The following is a 17,792-nucleotide window of genomic DNA, read 5'->3' as shown; positions in this document are numbered from 1 at the left end:
TGGTCAGACAGATCGGGTTCGGCAACAGACAGACAGATGCAGTACAAAATCGGGAGACAGAGAGAGGAAGGTATAAACAAGCAGAGTCGGCAGCAAGATCAGATGGGCAGTGGTACAGAGTCACTGAGCAGAAGAGTAGTCAGAACGAGCCAGAGTCATGCACAAATAATAACACAGTAATGTAAAATTTTTAAGGCTATCAAACAATTCCTATCTTGTGTGAAATCCCCGGTTTCCTCCCGGATCAAAGCATACCGGAACTATGTAAGGGTCTGAGCTCTAACACAGAGTATTCGCAACAGCAGACAAGTTGCGAGTGATACAGCAAGGCTTATGAAGCAGAGAAGACCCCTCTGGCACGCCCCCTCCTATCAGCCAATGAGGAGCGGCGAGCGTCTCCTCTGACGTCAGCCGACCTGCCAGTCAGCTGATGCGCCTCCTCCCCGCATAAGGGTCCTGTCTGTGCGCACACGCACGCGACAAAGCAACCCTATGTGCAACTGACAGACCCGTCCTCGGCGTGCTAGACGCCTGAGGCATAGATACATTGCTAAACAGGGAGCTGGAGGCAGCTGCAGTGGTAGCGCTATTCACCGTGGCTGCCTCTCCAACGTTTGTTACAAAGAGAGGTTAAAATATGTAATATCTTAATCTTACCACAGAAAGTCATCCACCGACACTTCCAGTTCAAACTGTCACTGGCTACAAGTTCCTGTAAGCAAAATGTAGCTACAGCTACACAGACATGCATTGGCTATCATTCATAAAGCATTACCGCATGTGGTAATGCAGAAAACAGCTGACATTACCTAGCACTTAGCAAAATGTCAATTCATAAAAGCAATTACCGCATGAAAAGCTGAAATTCCCAAGCAGTGGGGTAAATTACCGACTTGTGCGGTACAGTAATGACCTCAACACATGTCAGTAAATGTCAATTCATAAAGATTAGAGAAGGCGGTAATGGCAAAGAACATACCACCTGCTTTGAAGAGGTGATAAGAGAGTGATAAGAGCAAAGTTAACGAAGACTCACAAGCAGAAGGAGTGGGATCTCCCAGGCAGCAGCAGTGAGAGCAGAACAAACAAGGCTTCCCCTAAATCCCTTAGGCTGTGTGTTTAACCTCTTGGGTTCCTGCTTTTAGGGTGTGTATTTCACATCAGAAAGCCTGCCACGTGTAAAGTTTCTTGAAGTTCTTCTACGCTGTGGCAATTAAATAGATTGTTAAGAAAGACTAATGTACAGATACAAAGCAAATTCAGGGCAAGCAGAGGTAATATAACATAACATGCACATCTAAAGGGAAGTTGGGGATGCCTCTTTTGTTGTACTGCTGTATTACTGCTGTCTCTGCACGGAGAACAGGAATGTAACAATGTAACAAACACTCTTCTCAACAGTCGGGCTTCGGTAAAACACAGCACTTCTATTGCAGCTGTGAAAATGTTTATAAATTAGCACACACAAGTCTAAAATACCGAATGCGGTATTTTCCTGACCAGATTTTTTTTTACCCCAAAGCCTTTTATGAATGATAGCCATTGTAGCTTGTCTCAGCATTATTTCTGTGACTACTGCAAATTATTAGAAATAAAAAAATGTAACGTTTACATTAGTTACAAAGCACATGTTTATGTTTAAATGTGGTAGTTGTTTACATGCTCAGTACACTTATTGATGTCTGAGTCTTAAGAACATATTTAATATTTGAGGGAAGATAAAGTCCAATTTCCGACCCAGTTTATGTTTCAAAGGCACATTAGTTATTTAATTGAATGATTCATTAAAAGATTTTTTAAAAATGAAATTTTTGCATAATGGATAAGAAAACCTGCAACACTGAATTATAGACGCTCATCTCAACAACATCTAACTGCCTTCTCACCAAACCTACCATCAATCAGAAGATAGATGAGGCAGCTAGAAATAGCAGAGGAAGACCTGTGGATTTACTGTATGTAGGTTATTTTTATTTTGCAATATGTGCAATGATTTTCAATTTTTTTGTTATGCACAATTTAAATCAATTTTGTGTTAAAGAGATATAAAAACCTGCCTGAACTGAGGCTTTAACTGATCTTTCAGTAGGGATCATAAGAACAGGGCAAGCACAAGGGTAGGAAGCTAAGTGGTAAAAAAAAGTGTAGTGATTATAGCCCAAGCCCATCATGATGTAATCCACAAATGGAGCCTCCCCAATAATGTGTCCATTTATATCTATAAGTGCACTATATACACAAAGAAATGAGTTCACAATACTGTGCTGGGTGTTCCTTAAATAAACCTTCAAATGTCTGTATTCAGAGTGGGATATACAGAGTGGGATATATAGGTACACATACAAGAACATACAAATTTGGGGGTTTTAGAACAAAAATGTACAGTAGAACATAACTTTTAACTGGCACTATTAACCTCTTGAGGACCACAGTGTTAAACCCCCGTAAGGACCAGGCCACGTTTTGCTAAATTGGCCACTGCAGCTTTAAGGCCTCGCTGCAGGGCCACACAACTCAGCACACAAGTGATCCCCCACCCGTTTTCTCCCCACCAACAGAGCTTTCTGTTGGTGGGGACTGATCGCTCCCCCAGTGTTTATTTTTTTTAAATAAATATTTATGTTGTTTCGCTGTCTAACAGTTTCCTAGCGGCGATCCCCGCTGGGAGACTGAAGGCGGGGCGATGCTCCGCCATCCAAGCAGGGATGACACATATCGGCATGCGCATTCTCCTGCAAACCACGCCCCAAGGACCTTCCGTCGACCAGCATTAGGTGCTACTGGGGCTGCTGCCGCATCTACGCCCGTCGGCGTGATGCGGTCAGCAAGTTGTTAACACATGGGAGCCAATATGCAATTCACTTTTTCTCCTAAGTTTTCTCTTAGGTGATAGTTGTATATCTCATAAATAAAATGCCTTTTAAGTCACCAGTAAGCTAGAAAATGGCCAGAATACATTTGGAAGTCGTATTTTTTTCCTACTTTTTGGTACTTTTTCAATTACTGATTCATCTTGGACCCTCCCAATAGACCAATTATATTGAAAAACATATGAGCAAACCTTGTTAATCCTCATGATTTTCCTGTATAAATCGTTGGTTGTTACGATAAAAAATATCAGTTAAATATACCATATAGGAGACACACACAGTGATATTTGAGAAGTGAAATGAAGTTTATTGGATTTACAGAAAGTGTATAATTGTTTAAATTAAATTAGGCAGGTGCATATATGTGGGCACTGTTGTCATTTTATTGATTCCAAAACCTTTAGAACGAATTATTGGAATGCAAATTGGCTTGGTAAGCTCAGTGACCCCTGACCTACATACACAGGTGAATCTAATTATGAGAAAAAGTATTTAAGGGGTAATTTGAAAGTTTCCCTTCTCTTTTAATTTCCTCTGAAGAGTAGCAACTTGGGTGTCTCAAAACAACTCTCAAATGACCTGAAGGTAAAGATTGCTCACCATCACGGTTTAGGGGAAGGATACAGAAAGCTGTCTCAGAGATTTCAGCTGTCTGTTTCCACAGTTAGGAACATATTGAGGAAATGGAAGACCACAGGCTCAGTTCAAGTTAAGGCTCGGAGTGGCGGACCAAGAAAAATCTTGGATAGACAAAAGCGACGAATGGTGAGAATAGTCAGAGTCAACCCACAGACCAGCACCAAAGACCTACAACATCATCTTGCTGCAGATGGAGTCACTGTGCATCATTCAACACTTTACACAAGGAGATGCTGTATGCCAGAGTGATGCAGAGGAAGCCTTTTCTCCACCCACAGCACAAACAGAGCCTCTTGAGGTATGCTAAAGCACATTTGGACAAGCCAGCTTCATTTTGGAATAAGGTGCTGTGGACTGATTAAACTAAAATTGAGTTATTTGGGCATAACAAGGGGCATTATTCATGGAGGAAAAACTACACAGTATTCCAAGAAAAACACCTGCTACCTACAGTAAAATATGGTGGCGGTTCCCTCATGCTATGGGGCTGTGTGGCCAGCGCAGGGACTGGGAATCTTGTCAAAGTTGAGGGACGCATGGATTCCACTCAGTATCAGCAGATTCTGGAGACCAAAGTCCAGGGATCAGTGACAAAGCTGAAGCTGCACCAGGACTGGATCTTTCAACAAGACAACGACCCTAAAAACTGCACAAAATCCACTAAGGCATTCATGCAGAGGAACAAGTACAACATTCTGCAATGGCCATCTCAGTCCCCAGACCTGAATATAATTGAAAATCTGTGGTGGGAGTTAAAGAGAGCTGTCAAACCTGAATGAACTAGAGATGTTTTGTAAAGAGGAATGGTCCAAAATACCTTCAACCAGAATCCAGACTCTCATTGGAACCTACAGGAAGTGTTTAGAGGCTGTAATTTCTGCAAAAGGAGGATCTACTAAATATTGATTTCATTTCTTTTTTTGTGGTGCCCGAATTTATGCACCTGCCTAATTCTATTTAAACAATTATTGCACACTTTCTGTAAATCCAATAAACTTAATTTCACGTCTCAAATATCACGGTGTATATCCCCTATATGATATATTTAACTGACATTTTTTATCATAACAATCAACGATTTATACAGGAAAATCATGACAATTAACAAGGTTGCCCAAACTTTCGCATCCCACTGTATCATATATTCAGGACACTGCACACCTTTTAAACGTTTTTGAAGATTCATGTCCAATGGCACACTATTGGTATCTCTGAATGCAGAATCTCACTACACTAGTATACCACATTAACGAGATGTGGTAGGCGAGTCGCCTATTTTTTAAGATAAGGTTGGACACTTCTGAAAAGTGATTTTGTGGTTAAGCTCTTACACTTTTTACTAATGCATTATGTATTTTGTTTGGATCCCTCTAACTCCAGAAGCAGGGGGCAGTTATGTTAAACTGGGTGGCCCAAATCTTTAAATATCTTAGGGCCCGTTCACACTACACGCGTTTCCAGCCGCGTTTTGGAAACGCGTGCGGGTGGCCCGACACGCACGACATCAGACAGTGCATAGAGTGCACTGTCTGATGTTCACACTGCATGCGTTCCGGACCTGTGCGGTCCGGGAACGCATGCTGCACGCAGATTTAGCAAAAACGCGCGGCTGTCCCATTCACTTTTCAGTGATGGAATCAGCCCCGCAACGCATACAAACGCGGATGGCGTGCGTTCGTACGCGTTGCGTTCCACATGCGTGGCCATCTGCGTTTGTAATGTGAACCGTAGTCAAACCCCAGAGCAACATTTAAAATATAAAATTTGTGCTTTGGACTGGGTTCACAATTGTACAATTGGAGGGGGTGATATTAAAAGAAAAATACTATAATATGAAACCTAGTGGGTACAAAGATTTGCCACAAACACAACCCCACATCTAAATTACCATATTAGCTATGATCCATTAAATGATAATACCGTAATGATTATGCTTTGTTAATATAAACTTGGTTTCTTCAACAGTCTCTTCCTCCACAAACTTCCCTCCCACTTCCTATCCCCCCTTTATGTCGCACCTCCTTCATCTTCCCCCTTCTGACACCAATCCGCTCCTTTGCCACACACCTTCCCAACCCCCTCTCCTTGGGTAAAACCTGTAGTAAAAGAACCAACGGAATCACTGGAACTCAGCAAAAGGTAAACATTTCCAGCCATGACACATACAGAGTCATGGACAGGATGTGACGCGTGGCAAGCTAACCCGCAGGGATTCACACAGTGCCCTCCAATGGTCCTTTCACATTTAGTCTAAGCATGCCAAATTGTCTTTTGTCCCACTGCTTTTTTGGCTCGTTGTTTAGCTAAGGCTAAAGCTCACTGGAAAGGCAAGGCCATATTCAATACAAAGCAATTTATAGATTTAAGAAGTGTTTTTGGTGCTGAAATCAGGAAAATTACCATAAAAGTAGTCTGAATAATTTACAGCATTCTACTAATTTACTGCATTCTATTATACAGTATGTCATTACAGTGCCTATTTAAGATAGTGTACTTTTATGTTTTGTTCTTGCATGTACAAGGGCCATCCAGAAAATTACATCCATTTGTTTTTACTGCCATGCAAGGTATTCTTTTTGTGTAATTTAATTTGCATCTGTTAGGTAAATCTCTTCTCTCCCTGCACTGCTTGTCATGTGACTGCAGAATGCCAGTAACTGTGCCAGCATTAACATGAAGCCCCCCATCCCCAGTCACCTGATAGGTGAGGAGTACAATGCCACTATAAGAAAGATGCCACTAATAAAAAACCTTGTAAAAATATATGATAAATTGTTAAAAAAAAGGAGGTAATTATGTGGAAAAAAAGTAATATACAGGCCCAAATGCAATGAACTTTACTCCTGAGTTCTCTCCCAGAAGGTATAGTTTATCTTCTCTACAAAGCAACTTTTCAGCACTCTGCAATTGTAAAAGTGTCAAAAACGACATAAAAAATAAATGTCAAATTTATTTTAAATGTGGCTAACAGCATTTATGTGTATCACCATTACCTCCTGTTGTACAAAAATGTAAGTCTACTTGTGGCTAGCAGCATTCATGTGTATCACCATTACCTCCCATTGTACTACAATGTAAGTCTACTTGTGGCTAGCAGCATTCATGTGTATCACCATTACCTCCCATTGTACTACAATGTAAGTCTACTTGTGGCTAGCAGCATTCATGTGTATCACCATTACCTCCTGTTGTACAAAAATGGAAGTCTACTTGTGGGTTGCGGCATTCATGTGTATCACCATTACCTCCCATTGTACAAAAATGGAAGTCTACTTGTGGGTTGTGGCTAGCAGCATTCATGTGTATCCATTTGCTGCATTTGTTTTGAGTGCAAGTTATGTAATCTGTACGCGTTTTGGGCTCTGCACATCTATGCAGCTAATCAATTTGGGTCGAGCCTGCATTTGGAAGCACTGCCATTACCTCCTGTTGTACATCAAATTTATTTTGAGTGTTTTCTTGCTTTCTGACGGCTTAAAATGTTTTTTTTATTGACAAGGTGTGAAAATATCTCTTGGGACAAAAGGCAAGAGAAAAATTAATTGAATAGGGGTCACAGTCTGTCTAAAATCAAATACATGTAATGCTTTCTTCATTGATTAAATTAAAATAGCTTTTATTTTTTGGGGAAGAACTATAATGTATAAACATTCATCTGTATTAGGTTTGATAAAGAGATAAAATGGAAAAGATAATAAAGCACAATGTAATGCAGTTATGTTTATACTGGCGGGATAAACCGAGTGATGGGGTTAAAACAGTGGTACCACCAAGACACACCAGGCAGTTGTATTGGCAATACTGGGTAATATCAGGAAGTAATGCGGGGTGCACTTGTTGAGGAAACAGCACAGATCAAGGCAGGAGTATTAGACAAGAGCGGACGGTTGCTGAGAGTGACTGCAGCTCTGAGCTTCTGATAGCTGCTACAATAAGACAGGGACAAACAGGAAGGAAGATTGCTCAGAGTGACCTTAGTGGTGAACTTATAACCGCCATAACAAGGACAGAAAGGAGGGAACTTTACCAATCCAATCGGTACTGTAGCGATGGTAAACGTTCTGAGAAATACAAACAAGACAGAACAGGTATGAGTGCTACCAATAGCAACTGCAGTTTTAGTAATGTCCACACAGAAGGACTAGAAGGAGCTTCTGCAGCGAAAGCTTGTCTAGGCAAATAGATAGGAAGGTGTATCACCAATAGCAACTGAGCAGCTATGGTAATAATGTCGACACAGCAGGATAGAGGGAGCTTCTGCCAATCGCAACTGCAGCAATGGCCACACGACAAGGCTAGAGTAAACGCTGCTATTCACCACCGCAAGAATAGCACATGTTTACAAAGGTACAATGAAAGGTAACAAACATTTATTACACAAAACCCAGCAATGCAGATGCTATCACAGGCAAAGTGTTCAAGCAAGAAGAGGCTTTTATGTGGATAACCACCAATGAGCGCAAACATACAAATTCAAACACAGCTGAATGGTAATTAATCAATCCTGTGCTACTCTGATGAGCTGCAGTGCAGACTGATAGTAGATGGATAAGACACTCATTGCAAATGCATGCAATGTTCTGCAGCTGCACGTGTGCAGGGAAGTCAGAACTGCCTGGCTGCAGCTCAGCTGTAAAAAAACAGGAGATGCCACAGGTAAGATTGTGACAACATGAAGGCATTTATCTTGTATATTCTGACAGGGTTGTACAACCAACTTACTTTTTTTTAACGCTATATTCAGTTTCAATACTGTTACCTGTATAACTTTACCTGTATTGCTTACCCTATTTATAGACCAATTACAGAATCTTTTGTAATTTCATTGCATGCTAAGGTGTTTCAATTGATTCTATATTGTATATGTTTTGTGTTTATTAAAACTAGTTATTTTTTTTCCCATTACAGTACTACAAATATTTTTATCAAAATTATATTGAATTTGTGTTACCCTAGATATCATGAGCCAATATATTGTAACAATAAATTTGGAATATCTGAAGCATCTGGTAAAATGAGTTTACCTCACGGCAGTGTTGCTCGGATACCTCATTATCCTATTCGAGTTTGGTCGAATTCGGATAGTAAACTATCCGAATTCACTCGAAGTCGGATATACGATGTAATCGAATATCCGATTCGACCTCGGATATCCGACGTCACTATCCGAGTCTGTATTCGAGTAAAATATTCGAGCTGGCCTTAAATAGCTTGTAAAACTTGTATAGGAGGTCAATGATGCATGAAACCACCTTTTTTATGAAGAAAAACATCAAGTGATTATGTGGTGATGTAGTAGTTATAAAAAAGGTCTCAAAAAAAGTAAATTAACTTCATGAAAAGTGTTTGCATGAGAAGGTGTCTCCAAAATGGTTGTTGGAAGTCTTCATTTACGTCGTCTTCATCTTCTTCTTCTATATCTTCTTCTTCTTCTTCTTCTATATCTTCTTCTTCTTCTTCTATATCTTCTTCTTCTTCTTCTTCTATATCTTCTTCTTCTTCTTCTTCTATATCTTCTTCTTCTTCTTCTTCTATATCTTCTTCTTCTTCTTCTTCTATATCTTCTTCTTCTATATCTTCTTCTTCTTCTTCTTCTTCTTCTTCTTCTTCTTCTTCTTCTTCTTCTTCTTCTTCTATATCTTCTTCTTCTTCTTCTTCTTCTTCTTCTTCTTCTTCTTCTATATCTTCTTCTTCTTCTTCTTCTTCTATATCTTCTTCTTCTTCTTCTTCTTCTTCTATATCTTCTTCTTCTTCTTCTTCTTCTATATCTTCTTCTTCTTCTTCTTCTTCTATATCTTCTTCTATAACTTCTTCTTCTTCTTCTTCTATATCTTCTTCTTCTTCTTCTATATCTTCTTCTTCTTCTTCTATATCTTCTTCTTCTTCTATATCTTCTTCTTCTTCTATATCTTCTATATCTTCTTCTTCTTCTTCTTCTTCTTCTTCTTCTTCTTCTTCTTCTATATCTTCTTCTTCTTCTATATCTTCTTCTTCTTCTTCTTCTTCTATATCTTCTATATCTTCTTCTTCTTCTTCTTCTTCTATATCTTCTTCTTCTTCTTCTTCTTCTTCTTCTATATCTTCTTCTTCTTCTATATCTTCTTCTTCTATATCTTCTTCTTCTTCTTCTTCTATATCTTCTTCATCTTCTTCTATATCTTCTTCTTCTATATCTTCTTCTTCTTCATCTTCTTCTTCTTCTTCCTCTTCTTCTCTATCATTATATTATGTGTCTTGGATTTCCTTTCTTTTGTAATATTTTTTTTTACTTCATTTTTGGAAATATTTTATTGTAATAACACCATAGTTATATTTGTGTTGATGGCATAATAGGTAGGTAGTGGCACATTGCAAGCCACAGCGCCTTTTTCTGTGTACCCTGGCGGTGGTAAAACACAGACATCAGCAGGAGGAGGAAGTAGTAGTTGCAGGCTTGCAGCTATTTGTAGTGTGTGGTAATAGTCGGTCGGTACTCGGTGGGAGAGTGGGTGGGCAGGTGGCAGTAGAAAATAGTTCTTCTTCTGTTCTCCCTGGCAGTGGTAGCAGCACACAGACAGCAGAAGCTCAATGCAGCTACAGGAGGAGGAGTAATGTGTGTCAGGCAGTGTGATGTGACTGACATAATAGGCCCTGGTACCTAGCGGTGGTACCAGGGCCATAAATGAACATCATGAGGTTCCAGACAGCGGTCGTGAAGCCCACATTGTGTCCAATACACAATTGGGACAGCACAGTTTTCAACCCGGACACCTCTAAAATAATTACAATTTTTTTTTTAATTCAAAATAATGCAGCTATTGTTGAGCGTAATAGCTGGTGGCGCTTGGGCAGCAGCACCTTGTAATGTGTTCCCTGGCAGTGGAGAGGAGACACAGACAGCAGGAGGAAATATAACAGCAGGCAGCGTGAGGAGGATAAGTGTGTGTGGCAGACTGGCATTTGGCAGCAGGCAGGAGGGCAGGCAGTGAGACATAGTAGGCCCTGGGTCCTAGCGGTGGTCCCAGGGCCATAAATGAACAGCATGAGGTTCCAGACAACGGTCGTGAAACCCACATTGTGTCCAATACACAATTGGGACAGCACAGTTTTCAACCCGGACACCTCTAAAATAATTACATTTTTTTTTCAAACTAATGCAGCTATTTTTGAGCGTAATAGCTGGTGGCGCTTGGGCAGCAGCACCTTGTAATGTGTTCCCTGGCAGAGGAGAGGAGACACAGACAGCAGGAGGAAATATAACAGCAGGCAGCGTGAGGAGGATAAGTGTGTGTGGCAGACTGGCATTTGGCAGCAGGCAGGAGGGCAGGCAGTGAGACAAATTATGCCCTGGGTCCTAGCAGTGGTCCCAGGGCCGTAAATGAACAGCATGAGGTTCCAGACAGCGGTCGTGAAGCCCACATTGTGTCCAATACACAATTTGGACAGCACAGTTTTCAACCCGGACACCTCTAAAATAATTACAATTTTTTTTTTCAAATTAATGCAGCTATTTTTGAGCGTAATAGCTGGTGGCGCTTGGGCAGCAGCACCTTGTAATGTGTTCCCTGGCAGAGGAGAGGAGACACAGACAGCAGGAGGAAATATAACAGCAGGCAGCGTGAGGAGGGTAAGTGTGTGTGGCAGACTGGCATTTGGCAGCAGGCAGGAGGGCAGGCAGCGAGACAAAGTAGGCCCTGGGTCCTAGCGGTGGTCCCAGGGCCGTAAATGAACAACATGAGGTTCCAGACAGCGGTCGTGAAGCCCACATTGTGTCCAATACACAATTGGGACAGCACAGTTTTCAACCCGGACACCTCTAAAATAATTACAATTTTTTTTTCAAATTAATGCAGCTATTTTTGAGCGTAATAGCTGGTGGCGCTTGGGCAGCAGCACCTTGTAATGTGTTCCCCGGCAGAGGAGAGGAGACACAGACAGCAGGAGGAAATATAACAGCAGGCTGCGTGAGGAGGATAAGTGTGTGTGGCAGACTGGCATTTGGCAGCAGGCAGGAGGGCAGGCAGCGAGACAAAGTAGGCCCTGGGTCCTAGCGGTGGTCCCAGGGCCATAAATGAACAGCATGAGGTTCCAGACAGCGGTCGTGAAGCCCACATTGTGTCCAATACACAATTGGGACAGCATAGTTTTCAACCCGGACACCTCTAAAACAATTACAATTTTTTTTTTCAAATTAATGCAGCTATTTTTGAGCGTAATAGCTGGTGGCGCTTGGGCAGCAGCACCTTGTAATGTGTTCCCTGGCAGAGGAGAGGAGACACAGACAGCAGGAGGAAATATAACAGCAGGCAGTGTGAGGAGGGTAAGTGTGTGTGGCAGACTGGCATTTGGCAGCAGGCAGGAGGGCAGGCAGTTAGACAAAGTAGGCCCTGGGTCCTAGCGGTGGTCCCAGGGCCGTAAATGAACAGCATGAGGTTCCAGACAGCGGTCGTGAAGCCCACATTGTGTCCAATACACAATTGGGACAGCACAGTTTTCAACCCGGACACCTCTAAAATAATTACAATTTTTTTTTTCTTCAAATTAATGCAGCTATTTTTGAGCGTAATAGCTGGTGGCGCTTGGGCAGCAATGTGTTCCCTGGCAGTGGAAACACACAGACAGCAGGAGGAAATATAACAGCAGGCAGCGTGAGGAGGATAAGTGTGTGTGGCAGACTGGCATTTGGCAGCAGGCAGGAGGGCAGGCAGCGAGACATAGTAGGCCCTGGGTCCTAGCGGTGGTCCCAGGGCCGTAAATGAACAGCATGAGGTTCCAGACAGCGGTCGTGAAGCCCACATTGTGTCCAATACACAATTGGGACAGCACAGTTTTCAACCTGGACACCTCTAAAATAATTACAATTTTTTTTTTCAAATTAATGCAGCTATTTTTGAGCGTAATAGCTGGTGGCGCTTGGGCAGCAGCACCTTGTAATGTGTTCCCTGGCAGTGGAAACACACAGACAGCAGGATGAAATATAACAGCAGCTGCAGCAGGTGTATGTGTGTGTCGCAGTCGTCACTTCATGTACCCCTCTCGCCGACAACAGGGGCCATGAATTCACCTTCCACCCAAGCCTGGTTCATTTTGAGAAACGTCAGTCTGTCCACAGACTTGTGAGACAGACGAGATCGCTTCTCAGTGACGACTCCACCGGCTGCACTGAAGCAACGCTCTGACAGTACGCTGGAAGGGGGCAGGAGAGCACTTCCAGGGCGTACTGCGCAAGCTCGCTCCAGATCGGCAGGTGCTTGACCCAATACTCCATGGGATCAACAGGGGCCACGCTGTCAAGCCCGCTGAAGGACCCCATGTAGTCAGCCACCATGCGGGTGAAGCGCTGCCTGTGACTGGAGAAGGATGCTGCTGCAGGCACCTCCTCTCTAGTCCTTGGCAGCTCTACACTCATGTAGAGCTCTTGGGTCAGAGACAGCAGGTCTGTGGTGCGCGAGCGCTTGCTGCTGGTGGATGCAGCCACCTGCTGCTGCCTCTGTGCTGGCTGGACAGTGGGGGTGGATGGCTCAGGGAAGGCTTCCTGCAAGCGCTCAACAAGGGACAGCTGCAAATCCCTCATTTGTTGCGCACGGTCTCCTCCTGCAGGCAGGAACTGGCTGAGCTTCCCCTTCAGACGTGGGTCCAGCATCATGCAGATCCAGATGTCCAGGAGGGCAGGCAGTGAGACATAGTAGGCCCTGGGTCCTAGCGGTGGTCCCAGGGCCGTAAATGAACAGCATGAGGTTCCAGACAACGGTCGTGAAACCCACATTGTGTCCAATACACAATTGGGACAGCACAGTTTTCAACCCGGACACCTCTAAAATAATTACATTTTTTTTTTCAAACTAATGCAGCTATTTTTGAGCGTAATAGCTGGTGGCGCTTGGGCAGCAGCACCTTGTAATGTGTTCCCTGGCAGAGGAGAGGAGACACAGACAGCAGGAGGAAATATAACAGCAGGCAGCGTGAGGAGGATAAGTGTGTGTGGCAGACTGGCATTTGGCAGCAGGCAGGAGGGCAGGCAGCGAGACAAATTATGCCCTGGGTCCTAGCAGTGGTCCCAGGGCCGTAAATGAACATCATGAGGTTCCAGACAGCGGTCGTGAAGCCCACATTGTGTCCAATACACAATTGGGACAGCACAGTTTTCAACCCGGACACCTCTAAAATAATTACAATTTTTTTTTTCAAATTAATGCAGCTATTTTTGAGCGTAATAGCTGGTGGCGCTTGGGCAGCAGCACCTTGTAATGTGTTCCCTGGCAGAGGAGAGGAGACACAGACAGCAGGAGGAAATATAACAGCAGGTAGCGTGAGGAGGGTAAGTGTGTGTGGCAGACTGGCATTTGGCAGCAGGCAGGAGGGCAGGCAGCGAGACAAAGTAGGCCCTGGGTCCTAGCGGTGGTCCCAGGGCCGTAAATGAACAACAGATGTCCTCCCTCTGCTTCATCTGGATCACCCTTGGGTCCTTGCGCAGGCACCTCAGCATGTGCCCTGCCATTGGGAACAGTCTGGCCACGTCTGTTGGCACATCATCGGCAGCCCCAGAGCCGACATTGCTGTCCTCCTCTGCCTCTTCCACCTCATCCTCTCTCCACCCCCGCACCAGTCCAGCTGCGCTCTGCTGCTCCCCCTCATCAGCAGCAAGGTCAGGGACCTCCACCAACTCCGAGCCCTCCTCCTCAGAGGTGGCCTGTGAAGCTGCCTGCAGCTCCTGCTGGTCCAAGGCTGCTGCTCTCTCTTCCACCAGTGCATACAGGGCCCTGTCCAGCACACACACCAAGGGGACCCACTCGCACACCATTGCATGGTCCCTGCTCACCATGTTGGTGGCCTGCAGGAAGGGTGCCAGGACTGAGCACACCTGCTGCATGAGCCCCCAGTCCTCCGTGGAGATGATGGACGGGAGGTTGGTGGCGGCACGCCCAGTTGCAGTGAGGGAGGCAACTGTTGCTCGTGCAACGTACTGGCTGACAGCCTGCCTCTGTTCAACCAGACACTCCAACATCGCCAGGGCGGAGTTCCAGCGAGTTGGAACATCGAGCATGAGCCGGTGCTGCGGCAAGTGACGCACAATCTTCCTTGCCGCCTCAAGGAGTCGGTCCATCCCCTGGTAGGTCCGCAGGAACTTTTGGACTACCAGGTTCAGGATGTGCGCCAGGCAGGGGATGTGGGTCAGGTCTCCCCTGCTGATGGAAGCGACCAGGTTTGCCCCATTGTCGGACACCACCTCTCCGACTCTGAGGCCTCTGGGGGTCAGCCAATTCCTCTCCTGCTCTCGGAGTTTGGCCAGGACGTGGTTCACCGTCAGTTTGGTCTTCCCCAGGCTGACCAATTCCAGCAGCGCTTGGCAGTGGCGGGGCTTCATGCTGCTGCTGAGGCGGGGGGTTTGGGCTGGTGTGGCGGAGGATGGAAGCGGATCAGAGGAACCTGCTGCTGTTCCGCTGACCCTGCATGGTGGCACCACCCACTGCATTGTTGGTGCTGCTGCTGCTCTGGCAGTGCCGGCCGATGCTGCTCCCCCCTCCTCACCCCATTCCACCAAGCTGACCCAATGCGCGGTGAAGGACAGATAGAAGCCTGTCCCAAACCAGCTGCTCCACGAGTCCATGGTGACGTGGACCCCTTGACCCACCGCGTGCTCCAGCCCTCTCCCGACATTGGCCATCACAGAGCGGTGAAGTGCAGGGATGGCCGTGCGTGCGAAAAAATGTCGGCTGGGGATTGGCCAATCGGGGGCTGCACACATCAGGAGCGCACGCATGTCGCTCCCCTCCTGCACAAGGGAATAAGGCAGGAGTTGGGAGCACATGGCCCGTGCCAGCAAGCCGTTCAGCTGACGCACGCGACGGCTGCTGGGAGGCAGAACCCTGACCACCCCCTGGAAGGTGTCGCTGAGCAGGGTCTAGCGAGGTCTTTTGCTGGCACGGGAAGCAGTGGAGGGAGCAGAGGAGGCCACTGAGGACTGGCTGCCAGAACAGGCCTCAGTGTTGGCGGCAGGAGTTGCAGAGGGAGGAGGAGCAGTGCATTGCTGACGCACTCCTGCTGCCGACGGCTTCGCAGTGGTGGCGGGTCTGCCGCTGCCAGGTTCCTTCAACTTCACGAACTCCTCATGCTCGTGAAAGTGTTTCCCTGCAAGGTGGTTGACCAGAGAGGTGGTGCCAAACGCAGAGGGCTCCTTCCCTCTGCTGAGCTGCTTGCGGCACTGGTTGCAGGTGGCATACTTGCACTCCAAATATGGAAGGGTGAAAAAATTCCATATTGGGGAGGTGAAGTTGCCCCTTCGGCTGGAAGGTGCTGCTGCCGCTGGTCTCCCTGTGGTGGTTGGGGGGGGGGTGGGGGTTCTTAGTGCGGCTGGTGGTGGCACTGGCAGAACTCGTCTCCTGATCAGCACGCTGTGTGGCCTGCATACCACGCCCACTTGTGATCCATGCCTGCGATGCTGATCCTTCTAGCAAGGCCCGCAGACGCATCCTCCTCCTCCTCCTCAGAGCTGATGACATCTCCACTCCTAGGACCTGGTGGCAACCAGTCTTTGTCCTTCACAATGTCATCATCATCCTCCCCCTCCACAAACATGTCCTGCTGGGATCCCCCAAACTCCCCTTCTGCATGCATGGACGGATGGACAGTCACCACTGTCTGACTGTCCAAAGCATCATCCCCCAAAGTGCCCATCAGCATTCCTTCCTCTGCCAATTCTTCCGCAACAGCACTCCATACCTTCTCTGTGCCTGGGGTCCATAAGAAGGTGCTGAGTGACAGGGTGCTGGTGTCGCCCGCTGGGGCTGGAGAACTGCACTCCTCCTCCTGCTCCCCAGGCAGTGCTGGGCGGCTGCTGCTGCTCTTGCGAACAGGAGTGGTGGCGGGGGTGGAGGACTCTGTTCCAGAGCTAATGGTGGCCTGCTCATCCACCATCAGTTCCACCACAGCGTCTGCGTCCTTCTCCTCAATAGGACGGCTACGACCTGGCGGTGGGAGGAACATCTGGGCCACACGCTGCTGCTGCTGTGTCTCTGCAGCATGACTCCCAGCTGTTGGGCGGCCAAGGCGTCCACGGCCAGTGGCTAATGGCGGAATAGCCACTGGTGCAGACGCAGAACTGCGCATGGTGGTGGTGGTGCGGTTGCCACGCCCACGACCTCCTCTCTTGGCGATGCACTTGCTTGCTTCCTTCTAGCAAGGCCCGCAGACGCCTTGCTGCCCCTGCCCAGACCGCGGCTGCCAGTGCCAGACATTGTATATTTTTAATATTATACAAATGAAAAAAAAAAAACTTATGTATGTAAAGGCGGGTGGGACAAGTGGGGTACTTTAATAGGGTGGGACTGGTAGTGGTGGGTGTGTGAGGTGACGGACAGGTGTACTCTACAGCAGAGATCGGTGTAGCGCTATAGAGAGTGTGCGCACTGAGCACACAAAGACCCTAGCTGACGCTGACTGACGGTGTCAGACTACAGTACAATTCAGCTAAAACACAATAGAAGTAGTTTATATATATAAACAATAGGAGGACGGGTGTAGCACTAACTGGAGGGTGCGTGCGCACGCACACTAAGACCCTAGCTGACGCTAACTGACGGTCCCTAAACACAGACAAGAGTACAGTGAGTGAGTACACACAGTACTACTAGTACGAATTAAACAATAGAAGAATCGAGATAAATAGTACAACAGGTGTGACTAGATTACTGAGAGGCAGATACAGCCGGACAGGTATAGCAGTAAAGCTGGGCCTTGCTAACTACAAAATAGTACAATATTCTATCTAACACAGAAGTAGTAGTACAGGAGTAGAGTAGGACAGGTGAGAGCACAGGTAAGGTAGAGACTAGAGCACAGAGCAGGGCAGGCACAGGGCCTAGCTGCTGGCTGCAGGCCTGCAGCAGCAGCACCAGTGACAGTCTCCCTCCCTAGTCCCTAATCACACTAACTAAACTGCCTAAAATACAATCTATCTACAATACAAAGCAATACAGTTGAAGATCAAGTGTTGGAGTGTAAAAACGCTAGGTTTAGAGCAATGGAAATGCACTTGCACACAGACAAAAAGCACTGGAGCAGTTCTCTCAGTACTATCAGTCAGTAAGTCGCAAGCAGGACGAGTGAGGCAACATGGCGCCCGCTATTTATAGAGGGGGGCTTGGCCAGGCTCCCCCTCTGTGATTGGCTGCAGTCAGAGGGCTAGGAGCCCTCTGATTCGCTTGTGAGGACTCGAGGTGACGTCTGTCGTGACGCTATCCGAGCTCGTGACGCTATCCGAGCTCGGATAGCTAGGATATCTCCGGATAGCTGCTTGCTATCCGA

Source organism: Hyperolius riggenbachi, chromosome 10 (assembly GCF_040937935.1).
Source record: "Hyperolius riggenbachi isolate aHypRig1 chromosome 10, aHypRig1.pri, whole genome shotgun sequence".
NCBI classification, from domain to species: Eukaryota; Metazoa; Chordata; class Amphibia; order Anura; family Hyperoliidae; genus Hyperolius; species Hyperolius riggenbachi.
The sequence above is the reverse complement of the archived record's forward strand: the minus strand, read 5'-3'. Positions refer to the sequence as shown.